The sequence below is a fragment of the Notamacropus eugenii genome, chromosome 5, assembly GCF_028372415.1.
Source record: "Notamacropus eugenii isolate mMacEug1 chromosome 5, mMacEug1.pri_v2, whole genome shotgun sequence".
Lineage (NCBI taxonomy): Eukaryota > Metazoa > Chordata > Mammalia > Diprotodontia > Macropodidae > Notamacropus > Notamacropus eugenii.
The window spans coordinates 272,154,597-272,169,438 of NC_092876.1; positions in this window are offsets into that span (position 1 = coordinate 272,154,597).

Consider the following 14,842-nt stretch of genomic DNA (forward strand, 5'->3'; position numbering starts at 1 on the left):
TGCATGACTTACGTGATGGACCACCCCTACGCAATTACCAGCCTTCACAATTATCTCGAGCAAGAACAAGAGCCAAGCATGTAAGCATAGCAGACAGCATTTACAAACTTCTTGCATGTATGGAAGTAGAATGCCTATGTATACTCTGAGCTAGCTGAGAATAAACCGAGTGCACACTATCCTTGCTCCCGCCATTCATTCGCGCCCGGAAGAAAGATCTCATGCAGGCATGAGATCTTTGGGAACTTAACATTTTGGCATCTAACGTGGGGCTCCTCTAAAAAATACTCGGTTCCAGAGTTAGAGGAGCGGACAGCTCGGGCAAGTGCACACCCAGATGGAGGAACGGCAGGAACTCTCCCATAGTTTCATTTTTCAGGACGACCAAAGGCAGCGGGAAGCACCTGGGGCCAACCGGTTTTTTGGAACAAAACCGCTGGGGAAAGTGGTGTAAACGTCGTTTTAACACAGCTTATCAAGGGGCAACACCTATCCACTTCACAAAAGGAAAGCCTCCCCGTGGCTAGTTGATAATCCTTCTTGTGAAGCAGCGTCATGGAAGGTGGTAGGGGAGCAACTTTGGGAACTTCATAGAGAAAGACCAGAGGAGGACACGGAGCCGAGGGGCCGCTTCTTCTGCGAGGTCACTTTTGCTTTGAGCTCGGCAGCATTAGTTTCACTTTAGCAATAGGCTAGAGCCCAGGCGTTTTAAAGAGACAGATGAAGTAATTCATGTGGTGAAAGGCATGAAGGAGCCGGAGCAAAGGACTGTAAATCTTGAAAAGTGGGAAACAGTAGGCAATCAAATGAGTGTGTATTATAGAGAGGTCAGACCAAGTGCTTCTCCTGTTACAATATTTTCAATTTGGAATGTACTTAAAATATGTCTTCAGAAACCCAAACAAGTACTGTTAGCCACAATAACAATAAAGGTAGATGCAGCCTCTAGTACAAAAGAGAAGGAAGACCTGATGGAGTGTGTCACACAAAAATTTAAAATACAGTCTGCTCCTCCATTCTACAAGTCTAGATCACAAGTTTGTGAAAAAGTCCAGGAGCCTAAAGGGATTGTACAAAAAGTCCTTGGGCAAGCCACAGAAATAGGAGAAGGAATACTTTTGGAAATGAGGCTAGCATTGGTATTAATAGAAACCCCACATCCCTGTTACCTAGGAGCCGCTACAAGAGAACATACCCCTCTGGATTTTTTATTCTCATAGAAATTAATCAATTATGGACCAGATAGTCTTTACATTCAGTCTCTTCTAGACAGTATTTCTCAGACAGTCCTATACCCCACTGACTGGTACAATGTAGTAAACCACTCTTGAAGGACGAGATTACTTAGTTGGAAATCTGAATTGTATGAAAGATGTTTGGAACACAGTGATAGAAAGTAAGCCAAAGTTATCATTTGTGCAGAGAATTTCTGACAATTTTTTTTCTTTCAGTTTTTGGATTCTTTTTTTTATTGTCTGTATATGTGTTCTGTCTTTACATGTTCTTTGTGCGTGTGTTTGTGAGTTATTACGGCTGGCTCCACTGTAGCTGGAATTTGGAGTGTTATCTCTTTCCCTCCCCCTCAACCCTTCTCTCTTGTGGCTGCAGCATCAGGGAGGAGAATGGGAGAGAGAAAGAAAGAAACTAATCTTATATCATTTAGTTTATATGACTGCTAAATGCAATTTTACATAAGAATTACAAGGAAATAATATGTGAAGTTTTAAAGGGGCTTTAATCAAAGCCCACTAGGAAAGCAACATGGGTATGAAGTTTTAGGAAAGCATAAAAGTTCTGGAAATTATTGGAAAGTTGTTGATAAAAATTCCCTCTCTCTTTCTACCTTCTAACCCTGGCCAGGTTGTGAAGGTGAAGAGAAAGACAAGAAGAAACTGGGGAAATTGTTCCCCTCATATCAGGAAGGCAGATTGACTAGCATTTTAACTATCTCATGCCTCTCCTAAAAGAGAAAAGTTTTTGTATAATGGGATACAATTAAAAGGTAGTTATTCTGGTCATATTTTAAGTGAAACATGTCACTCCTAATTGGATGTTTAAGACAGGTCAGAATTTGTTGCATTATTTGACACTAAGGCAAATTGGGAAAACGCATAAATCTGAAAATGAAAAAAAAAGACACCTCAGAGATAAAGCTTTGAACTCCCAAGTGGAAAGGAGGGGACTAGGCACCACTGGACTTTGTTCCAGAGTCACTCTCACTTCTACTTGCAGTTTCAAAACTTTTTCTTCCAAAAACGTGTTTAAGGAGTGGACACAGACGTGAAATTTTCTTGAGTAAAAGTTAGAAACATTAAGATTTGTATTTTACCCTGTAATCCAGAAATGGTGTTAGAGAAAGCAATTTGTAATCTGAATTTTGTGGAAACTGAAAGATGTTAGAAAAATTGTGTAAAGCCAGTTATGTTATTTTGTCAGTTAAAATTTACCAGTTAAAATTTCATCAGTCCTACTAACCTTATCTTATAATGTTTTGTAATTGCCATTTAGAACACCAGGTATTTTCACCTTTGCCTATTAAAGAAGTTACAGCTAAAACAATTTGGCTATCATTTATAAAAGTTGTAAGTAAGATTGGTAACTAAATTTTTGGAGTTACTGCTTTAATGCTAAAACCTAACATTGTCAATGGCTCATTGTGTGTGGAAAGAAAGAAACTGAGTAAAAATATTATTTAGACTGGTTCTGCCCATTCAGAACAGTCCTCCTGTATGTTTGGGGGTTGGCAGGCATGGGATCCGTGCCAATTCCTTTTATTTTGTAAAACTGCCAAGGCCCCTCTCATGTGGACAAGGTCATCAGTCCTAAGAAAGAAATTTGTTTGGCTTATGTAATTCATAAAAAATGAATGGGACTTGCTTAAAAGTTTTAATAGAAAGAAAGGATTTTTAACAATTGACTTTTATAACAGGCAAGTTTTAAAATTGAGAAGGAAGGATCTTTGATGTATGTGAGTCCTGTTAATCTTTATTACTTATTGCAACTCCATGGGAATACAAATAACTGTATTTGGCTTTAAGTTGTGATGAGAGAAATTTGCTGTTTAAGGTAAAAGCATTTGGGATCATAAATATTTTTGTTTAAGTTGAATAGTTGCTTGCATTAAATCAGTATCTGAGAGAACTACCACAAGTTATTCAGAGTGAATGTGATCCTGCACTGTTAACAGGTGAAGTTTGTACCTGGAAAGGAAATACTGAGGAGACAGTTCTGGACTCAATCTAGAATGGGTTCCTCCTGGTCAGTTTCCCTATTGTGTCTTTTTTAAAAAGGAATGTTTCTTCCCACCTGACTGCTCCTGAGTCTGGCTATAATACAGAAACTGCATGATTGGAAAATTCCAATCCTATCTGAATTCAAATAGAGTCATAGATATTTTATCCTGTCATATTTGCTATATCACATGTCCCTACTTTTTTCTTCTATAGCAAATTTCTATGATCAATAGCAAGTGACCAGCAAAATATGTGAGCCCTTTTGTGTAATCTTACTGGGAAAACTAATATTATTTTTATTTGAAATTAGAACATGTTCATAAATTTGTGTAAACTACTTAAGACTTACCTTAAGATGCCCTCATTGTTTGAAAGGATTTTAAAAGCATTAGTGTTTTTCTGTAATCAGTCTCTTACTGTTACCAATATGAGATTACATTGCAAATTTCTGACTAAAGCATTTTGTAATTTCTAGGAATTCTGTAATAATTAAGAAGTTGGTTTGTTCTAGTACTTTGGGAATTCATGTTACTTAAGGACATTTTTATACCAACTAAGTTTTTATGAATTTTAATTTTAAAAAATTTATTTTTGCTTCAAAGTGAAAAGAGAACTATCATTTTAAAAGGCTTCAACCAATTTTATTTATAGAAGTTTAGTGACTCTCTTAACATCAGGATAAATTTTCAACTGTTTTAAAAGAAAAAGAAATATTTTTAGATGAAATGTTTTTCAAAGGAAAGGGGGGTAAAGCCTACTAAATTTTCATTTTCAAGATAATGTATTGCTAAATTAATATGTAATGATGCATAAAGCAGAAAAGATCTTACTGTTTTAAACTGAATTTGTGGTCATTCCATGTCCTAAGCAAAAGTTAAAATTAGTGTTTGAACTTGCTGATAACTTAATTTCTAAAATTTTTTCTTCCAGAACGAATATTATCCAGAAAAAGATAAACAAGCCTGTGAAACATCGATGAAAAACTATTTAGTTGTGAGATTCAAGTTAGAAATCTGTTTTGTTTAAGACAATATAGCTATGCTAGTGAAAATTAATAACTTGTGAGCTATCTTTTTTATAGTAGAAATATAAAAGAAAGTGAAGCAGTCTGAATAATGGGTTCAAGGGATCTGGAAAGATAAATAAAGGCTTGATTGAAAATATGGAAAGGAAATAAGAAGGTTCGGGACAAGTGGGAGTCATCAAAAACCCACAATCCCCAGCTAGTTGCTCTGGGAACTTTTGTACCAATCTCAGAATATGTATGTTGAGAAAGTGTGGGAAAGTATTTTCAGAAGACAGAAAAATGATATAACTACCATGTTTAACCCCTTCTGGTCATTTTTTGGCCTTTGTTTGCTTAATCTCCTTGCCAGATTTGTCTCCTCCAGGTTTAGTGTCTTCCCCTTTAAAGATGACTGTTCTGGCTTTTTAAGACCCACTGTCCATGACCCATCACCCTCTGGACCTGGCGTTACACTAGCTACAGATCTCTCCAATGTCGGGACCCTGTGAGGCAGGGACAGCTCTATGTCCACTCTCAGCAGGAAGCAATTGAAGAAACCGAGACCTTCATCCCTTACCCCAAAAGATTTGGGTTTCATCTATTTAAAAAGGTGGGAATGATGGAGTGTTTGGGTGCATATACTTGGGCCCTAATGCTAAAATCACATTTAAAAATCATATTTCTCTCTAGCCTCAAAATACTATCTCCAGCAGCTTCTCCTTCAAGGACACAGCCTGCCCTAGCAACTCCCATTATCTCCCTTCCTCCTGTAGTAGTCAGCTGCACCTAAAGAACTCAACTGCCAGCTATGTACCGAACTGACTACATACTGGGTCATAATGACATTTACTATTCACTGATCAATTATGTGTATCCTAGATTCAGACATATTTATACTCTCAATTTTTTGAATGTCACCCCATTACTATACCCATCATACATGGACATCATTGGCCGAACTTCATTGACTGTGACACTAATGAGGGACAAACATTGAATATTTCAGGATATATATTAAAATCCTGGCATAATATCACTTTGAAGGATAGGAATGATTCCAAGATGCAGGGATTTCCAACACAACACTGGACAATGATCAAACAGAAAACCTATGCCAGGGGTGTGGAAGATCTTTGCAATCACTGGGGGAATCCATGTCCTATATTGAAAAGAACAGGACAAATGGGGTATTAGCTAAACACACTTATACAGCTCAAGTATGTTTGGGGGAACAATATGCATTCATGTGGGGGCAAAAGGAAATGTTACTATTGTAAAGAGTGTTAACGGTACCTTACTAGGGACGAAGAAGGACATTTATAACATCACCTGCTTCAGCTGCAAGGTTTCAGAGTGTATAGATTATAAAGCCTCCGGTGAAGTGTTCACTGTAACATGACCAAAATATGTACTTATGCCAGTAAAGACTAAGGGTTGGTATAGATTCAGAGCAGATCATATTTTCTGGGAATTAGAGCAGAAGACAGAAACTGGGGTGGGACCAAGGGTTAAAAGATATATTAGTTATGTAATCTTAGGAATATGTTTGCTGGTATCATTGATTACATCGTCATTATCATTGGCTATGTCAGTATCCACAGTACAGAATGAAAGGGTACAAGCTAACTTCACAGAAGAGTTGGCACGAAAATATGTCTTTAGGGTTTCAGGAAGAAAGAAAAATTGATTTGGACTTTGATACAGCGATAAAGGAATTAAAAGCTGCTATTGTAGCAATTGGTGATGAGGTGGATAGGTTGGAATTTCATCAACGATTGGTATGTGATTATCGCTGGACCTTCCTATGTGTGTCTAACAACCTGTATAATGAGTCATATTATGATTGGCAAAGGATCAAAAACCAGTTGAATGGGGTTATTGATAATCAGAATTTGACCCTGGAAATTGAGGATTTATATAAGCTTGCCCGAACTATGTATGAAGCAGCAGATCAAGGTTTAACTCCTGATATAACTGCACAAAATATTATAGATTTCTTCAAACATTTATCCATTCCATCTATTTTCAGTTATATAGCTCATGCTGGAATTGCTTTTATTACGTGCCTATTAGTTCTTTTATGTATCCTACTATTTACTGTTAAGCTTGCACACTTGGTCTTAAAAGGTGCGGTTAAGAGGCTAGATCTTAACACACAAGTTCTCTGGAAAGTTCTTCATGAAAATAAGAAGGGGGAATTGTAAGGGGTCTGGAACTCTCGGATTATCAGGGTCATGATGCCCTCAGGAGAAATCTCTTTGAGACGCTATGTCCTTGCATGACTTACGTGATGGACCACCCCTATGCAATTACCAACCTTCACAATTATCTTGAGCAAAAATAACAACAGCCAAGCAGTAAGCATAAGAGACAGTATTTACAAACTTCTTGCTTGAACGGAAGTAGAATGCCTATATACACTCTGAGCTAGCTGAGAATACATGGAGTGCATACCATCTTTGCTCCCGCCTCATTCATTTGTGCCTGGAAGAAAGATCTCATGCAGGCATGAGATCTTTGGGAACTTAACAAATATGTATATGTATATATACACACATATATGTAAAATCATTCTATATATACTTCTACTTATCAGGTCTTTCTCTGGATGCAAATAGCACCTTCCTTCATGGGTCCTTTGTATCTAAGGTAGTTTATAAGGGAGGACAGTAGAGCCTAGGTAAGGGGAGATCAAGAATGGCTTTATGCAGAAGGTGGCACCTGTGCTGTATCCAAAGTATCTGAGGGATATTATAATCTCAATAAACAAAATTAATCTGTTACAGTTTTCAAGGGATCATATGAAATTTTAACATTTACAACACCTTGTTGGAAAGGATCCTTTAAAATTGTGTTTTGCTTTACCAAAATCAAAAGCTTTTTTTTAAAATAGCCAACAGACAGCAAACAATATTTTTCTCCATGAACAAAAATCTGTTTTCTTTCCTTCTAGCCTCTCACACTCAATAATGATAATGAGAGTTAAAGCTCTTCCCCACCTACTGATGGACCTGCCCATTAAGGGAAGCTTGATTAGGGGAGGCCCACATCTTTTCTTAATTTCTAATGAGACACTGGTTCTCAAGGGTTGTGATGTCCTCTGTTCTGAAAAGTGTATATGTACTCTGAGGTAAGTTTTATTTTGGTGTTTAGTTATTGGAAGAAGGTTTGTGTGCCAGATGAGACTCTGGGCAGCTGCTAAGGTGCCCCCCCAGTTTTGAAAACCCAGATTTTGGTGCTTCTCTCTCTGGTAACTATGGATGTATGTAACGGTCGGACAGTTGGATCTGTCTGTTGATCTGTGATGTATGTATTGCTTATGGTCAGACAGTTGGAAGCCCTGTCTGTTGGTGGATCTTTGTTTCTCTGTATGTATTCTCTCTGAAGTTCAGGGTGCTGACTTTTTCCCCTGAACTAAATGAATGATATATGTGCTTGATAAAAGTGATTGTTGACCCCTCAACATTTGCTTTCCTTTTCCAAAAGCAGAGCTAAGAACCTGTGCAGTAGGCCCTGCTGTGTATGTCAGGGGCCTTGTTAATACACACTCCTATTAAAACAGAACAAAACAAAAGTCCTTGTAATAACTATGTACAATCAAGTAAAACACATTCCCACATGGTCCATATAAAAAAATTTATATCTCTCATTCTGCACTTTGAATCTATCAGGAGATAGGTAGCAGATTTCATCATCAGTCCCCTGGAAACATGGTTGAGCATTATATGTAAAGTTCTTTTTCTGCTCAAGAGTATTCTTTTTCTTATTACATGTAAAGACAGTTTTCAACATTCATTTTTGTAAAACTTTGAGTTCCAAATTTTTCTCCCTCCCTCCCTTCCCAAGACAGTAAGCAATTTGATATAGGTTATACATGTATAGTTAAATATATTTCCACACTAGTCATGTTGTGAAAGATGAATCAGAACAAAAAGGAAAGATGAGAAAAAAAATGTGAAAATAGTTTGCTTTGATATGCATTGACTCCATATTTCTTTCTCTGGATGTGGTTAGCATCACAAGTCTTTTGGAATTGGCTTGGATCACTGTATTGCTGAAATAACTATCATAGTTAATCATCATGCAATGTTGCAGTTACATTTATAGTTCATAAATTGTTCAAAGTGCAGAATAAAATCCTGTATTCTCACTACCTTTTTGTCAACTCAGTGTTTATAAATACATGGACCTTGTCATGAAATATTTCTTGGGAAAGCCTGTCTATTCTCTGCCAAAATCCCTCATTAAAGATCAACCAACAAGCATTTATTATGCTCTTGCAATGTGCCAAGCACGTACTTAATGCATGAACGTATTCTCATAACATTTTAACTTAAATTTAAAAAAGCAGTTCTTGATATTCTTTGCCTCTTTTTTTCTCCTTTGCATTAATGGCATAGTCCAAGCTAATGTCCCTGATCTTGATATCTTTCTCTAATACAGTACTTATAAAACATATGCAAAATAAAAAATTTTAAAGTTTGATTTAACGATTATAAAAATATTTCTTTTTTTTTAGTTTTTAACAGATACTTCCACAAGATTTTGAGTTTCAAATTTTCTCCTCATCTATCCCCTTTGCCCACCCCAAGACAGCATGCATTCTGATTACCACTTCCCCCAAACTTCTCTCCTTTCTATCTCTATCCCCTCTATTTTCTTGTAGGGCAAGATAGATTTCTATACCCCATTGCCTGTATATCTTATTTCCCAGTTGCATGTAAAAACAATTTTTAACATTCGTTTTTAAAACTTTCAGTTCCAACTACTCTCCCTTCCTCCCTCCCCACTGATCACCACTGAGATGGTAAGCAATTCAATACAGGTTATATATGTGTAGTTATGCAAAACACTTCCATAAGTCATATTGTGAAAAACTAACTATATTTCCCTAGATCTGATCCTGCCCATTTATTCTATTCTCTTTAATTTTCCACTCCTCCCATTTGCCCTCCCTTCTATCATCCCCCTACCACCACTTATCCCCTTCTCCTCTACTTTCCTATAGTGTAAGATTGGTTTCATACCAAATTGGAAGTTCATATTATTTCTTCCTTAAGCCAAATGTGATGAGAGTAAGGTTCATTCTTTCCCTCTCACCTCCTTCCTCTCCATTAAAAAAGCTTTGTCTTGCCTCTTTTATGTGAGATAATTTGCCCCATTCTATTTCTTCTCCCTTTCTCCTCCCAATATATTCCTCTCTCACCCCTTAATTTTTTTTTTGTAGATATCATCCCTGCCTATTCCATTCACCCTGTGCTCTCTGTCTATATGGATACAATCCCTCCAACTACCCTAATACTGAGAAAAGTCTCAAGAGTTACAAATATGATCTTTCCACGTAGGATGTAAACAATTCAACTTTTCTAAGTCCCTTATGATTTCTCTTTCCTGTTTAACTTTTCATGCTTCTCTTGATTCTTGCATTTGAAAGTCAAATTTTCTATTCAGCTCTGGTCCTGGTTATTTCAACAAGAATGCTTGAAAATCCTCTATTTCATTGAATGACCATTTTTTCCCCTGAAGCATTATCCTCAGTTTTGCTGGGTAGGTGGTTCTTGGTTTTAATTCTACTTCCTTTGACTTCTGGAATATCATATTCCAAACCCTTCGATCCCTTAATGCAGAAGCTGCCAGATCCTGTGTTATCCTGATTGTATTTCCACAATACTCGAATTGTTTCTTTCTGGCTGCTTGCAATATTTTCTCTTTGACCTTGGGAACTCTGGAATTTGGTTACAATATTCCTAGGAGTTTTCCTCTTGGGGTCTCTTTCAGGAGGCCATTGGTGGATTCTTTCAATATCTATTTTACCCTCTACTTCAAGAATATCAGGGCAGTTTTTCTAAATAATTTCTTGAAAGATGATGTGTAGGTTCTTTTTTTGATTATGGCTTTTAGGTAGTCCAAAAATTTTTTAATTGTCTCTCTTGAATCTGTTTTCCAGGTCAGTTGTTTTTCCAATGAGATATTTCACACTGTCTGCTATTTTTTCATTCCTTTGGCTTTATTTTATAATTTCTTGATTTTTCATAAGGTCATTAGCTTCCATCTGCTCCATTCTAATCTTTAAGGAGTTATTTCCTTCCATGAGCTTTTGAACCTCCTTTTCCATCTGGTCAACTCTGCTTTTTATGGCATTCTTCTCCTCATTGACTTTTTGGATCTCCTTTGTCATTTGGGTTAGTCTATTTATTAAAGTGTTATTTTCTTCAGCATTTTTTTGGGGGGTCTTCTTTAGCAAGCAATTGACTCATTTTTCATGATTTTCTTGCGTCACTCTCCTTTCTCTTCCCAGTTTTTGCTCTGCTTCTCTTACTTGATTTTCAAAATCCTCTTTGAGCTCTTCCATAGCCTGAGACCAATTAATATTTTTCTTAGAAGCTTTGGATGAAGGAGCTTTGACTTTTTTGTCTTCTGTTTGTATACCTTGGTCTTCCTTGTCACCAAAGTAAGATTCTATGGTTTGATTCTTTTTCTGGTTTTTGCTTATTTCCCCAGCCATTTACTTGACTTTTGAGCTCTTTGTTAAGGTAGTTCTCTGCTTCCAGTGGGGGTGGGGAGTGTACTGCAAGCCACTGGATCCCCTCACAATCTGTGGGACTCGAATCACCCGCTGACTCTGACCCTGGTGTGGTTGCTGTGGGCTGCTCCATGGACTCTTCCACCCCCTCTACTGGCCTGGGACTGGAAACCAACAACTCTACTCTCTCACATAGGTCCCATAGGTTTTTTCAACTGACCTTCCAATTTGTCCTCAGTGTTTTGGGGTCGTGAAGTCTGGAAACTGCCACAGGTGCTCGAGATTCAGTCCTCCCTCCCCCAAGGCCTGCTCAGTTCCCATCTGTGCCAGCATGACCCACACTGGACTGCACTCTGCTCTCAGCACAGCACAACAGACACTTCCTGGCGACCTTCCAGGCTGTCTTGAGCTGGAGAGTTGCTTCATTCCATCATTCTGTGGGTTCTGCAGCTCCAGAATTTGTTTAGAGTCATTTTTTTTATAGGTATTTGACTGGGTTTGTGGGGAAAGCACTAGCAAGTCCATGCTGTTACTCCACGATTTACACAAAAACATTTCTAAAATAATTTTTATTAATGATAAAACAAACCTTTTTTTTTGCTTTCACTAAGAAAGTATGTGAATATGTTCCATTTTTTAAAAATACTGCTTCAGCACTTGATGTGATATGAAGTTCAGATACTTTGTGAATTAGTCCCTCCTGTTCTCACAATTGTGATCCAGCATGGATCTTCTCTGTACATTTGCTCATCTTGAGCTGCTTTTCCCATCTTTGATCTCTTTAGTGTCACTGCTATTTCTTCTATAAATCTAACATTTATAACACTGCTGAGACAAAATTGCTAGGATGCTACACCTACTTTTTCTCCCTAAAGGGCCCTTTACTTTGGTCCCAAATACGTTTTGGAGACCTCAGTTCTGAGGAGTTTGGCCTCTAAAGAGGAAGGCCACAGTCTTCTCACACTTTTCAGTTTGTTTAGCCCCAACCCTGAGGGAAAATTCACCAATATCTTAAGTTTGGGCTTATATTTAGTGCTCTCCAATTGAGTAGAGGGTGGCAGGGAGTAAAGTATTCAGTGCACCCTGAAGTAAGCTGGTACAGAAGAGTATTGGGACTTGGAATTAGGAAGACCTGAGTTCAATTCCTACCTCTCTGGGAAAGTGATTTAAACTCAACTTCACTTTCCTAATCTGTCAAATGGAAATAATAATGGCACCTATCTCCAAGGTTATTGTGAAGATGGAATGAGGTAACATGTAAAGTGCTGTACAAACCTTAAGGTGCTATATAAATGCTATTTTTATTAAAGAAAGTATAGAACAAGTATTTATTACCTAAGCACAAAAGCAATGCAAAACACTCACAAATGGACACTGATAGAAAGATAAGACAGAATTCCGGAACTTACTACTAGTGCTATTCCTTCTTGGAGTAATTCCATTTTTCTCTAAGCTCCACTAATGACACTCTAGACCTCTTCACTTCTGCCTCAGTTGTCTTCTCAACCTGGAAAGGGCTTCACCCCTCTTCCCATTGTTGATTTCCTGACCAGAACTTCCACTGGGGAAGTGTCTACGACAGCTATGGTTCACTTCTTTCCAGGTTCTGCTCTTGGATCTCTGGACTTTTCCGTTTCACCCTTGCCAGGGTAGTTTCTCATCCTGCCTTTTCCTCCACCCTCAACTCCTGCTCTGCAGGTCCCTTTTTATGTATTATCTTTCCCCTACAGAATATAGCTTTTTAAGGCTAGGGACCGAGTTCCTTTTTGCTTATATGTATGAGCTCCTAAAAAAAAAAAATCACTGTGCTATGCAAAATTACACAATTAAAAACCACAGGGCTTACAAGAAAAATGGGGTTGGAGCACCACACATAAGCTTTGTCAGCAATGTATAAAAAGATAGAAACCTAACAAAGATGATACCAATTTTATACATTATATGGTTAAGAAATGTGTAAATACTACAGCAAATAGTGGCAGCTACTCAAGGCCTCAGACTGCTGCTTGGCCTGTACCCTTGTTTCCAGAGTTGGTCAATGAACATTTATTAAATGTTTACTATGTGCCAGGAACTCTGCTAAGTCCTGGGACACAGATAATCCTTCCTCTTAAAGAGCTTATAATCTAATTGGGAAGACATGAAAATAACTAAACACAAACAAGTTACATATAGGATAAATTGTGATAAATGATGTCTATATTGTATCATTAGCCCAACTTATGCATAGGTTCATTATGAGTGGAAGGAAACTCATATTTAAAATATTTGTGATGAATTCTAATTTTTTGGTTCAAATTTTCATGATTCGATCATTACTGCTTTACTTTGTAATGTGACCAATGAAGAGAACAACTTAGGAGGAGTGTCAGTGCTGCTGTTTTTGTCTGCCTGAACTCACAATAGTGTTTTCTTCAACTCACAGGTTTTTTTGCAAGAATCTTTTAATGTCACGCATCCATTTTATGATTTAGTTAAGATATCACATAGTATGTAAGACTGCTTAACTGGGCACATACAAACTGCAATGTGATCAATATAGAACACTGAATGAACAAGTGAGAGTGCCACTGTTAGCCTGACCACATGGATGATGGGAAGGTCTATCTAAAGCATTTTATAAACTCCTGCTTTAGGGAAACCTAGAACACAATGACATGACAATTTATGGGATATGGAACAAGGATGCTAGTGTTAAATCCTTCTACTAAATATTAGTAAAACAACTTCTTTCCTTTTTTGGATTAAAATTAAATAGAAGTAGTAATAGTTTCTTCTCCCACTGAAGTGGATTGTTACTTGTGCAGTTGCTGGAGTATGCACACTCCATTTTGGAAATCAATGGTTTAGAAAAATTTGTAGTGTACATGAAGTACTCCATGGGGTGCTGGTAGCAAGCACTTTTTCGTTAAAAAACACCAAGCGGATGGATGTGCTCTTAATTTAATATGCAAGCAGAGTTGCAACACACTATGTTGACTGAGAGCAACTGTTTTATCTAGGAAAGCAGCTTCACAAAGGAGAAGGTGTATTGGCAGGTGGTTTGAGTGTATATTAAACAACAAATGGATCCAGCCCTATACAGAAGACTGATTCATCACTTAGCCTTACTTCTATAGGGAGAAATCACATATCACATGCACCTCAAATGGGAAGGTGGGCTGTAGCAGTCACATAAGTCACTGACTAAGAAAAAGGCCACCTTTAACACCAGCTTTCTGATGATGAGCTTCTTTCTTCTTCGTTAGGCTGTCAGTTTGTCCCTTGGCCCCTCCCTGTTAGAATGCCTCAGAGGATCTCAGAGGTCACGATTCCAACATTTCTAATTTTACAGATGATGAAACGAAGGCCTAGGGAGGTGAAACGATTTGCTCAGACACAGAATTTGAACCCTGGACTTCTGTTTCTCAGTAGAAGCTCCAGAGAGACTACACTCCACTGCCATAGCCATCCAAATGACTAAAGGCAATCAATACAAAATTAAGTTTATTAACAAACAGAACCTTTTTATTACAATTATAAAAATACACATAAGAATGTTTCATTGAATTTTATGCTTACATAGCAATCTGCTTTTATTTAGAAAAATTTATAATAGCAAAAACATGAGATTATGTAGCATGAATGGTCTTGATTAAAACTATTTTATAAATGGCAAAATTAGAAAAGTTACTTTACATACATTTGTTTAAGCTTAAGAATGGAAAATGCATCATTTCATATTTTTAAAAAAGAAAAAAAACTACTTAAAGTATTTCTTGAGGGTTTTCCTTAGCATTTTTCGATTTTCTTCCTCTTCACTTTTTAGATTTGGAATCCAGAAAATCAGAATTTGTAAATTCATCTCCTCATCTCAATTTGCTGCAGAACAGAGAATTAAATTAATATATCACATGAACTAAAAACTCAAATCTAATGCTTGCTACTGTGGCAGCATGAAAAAAAATTACCATTCATGTTCAAAAGTTGGTCATTCAAAATGTAAAATATGTTTGTGTATTTCAGATATATATGTAATGAAGAAATTCAACTTAAATGCTTTTTAAGCATACACCTACTACTAATGTGAGAGATATAAAA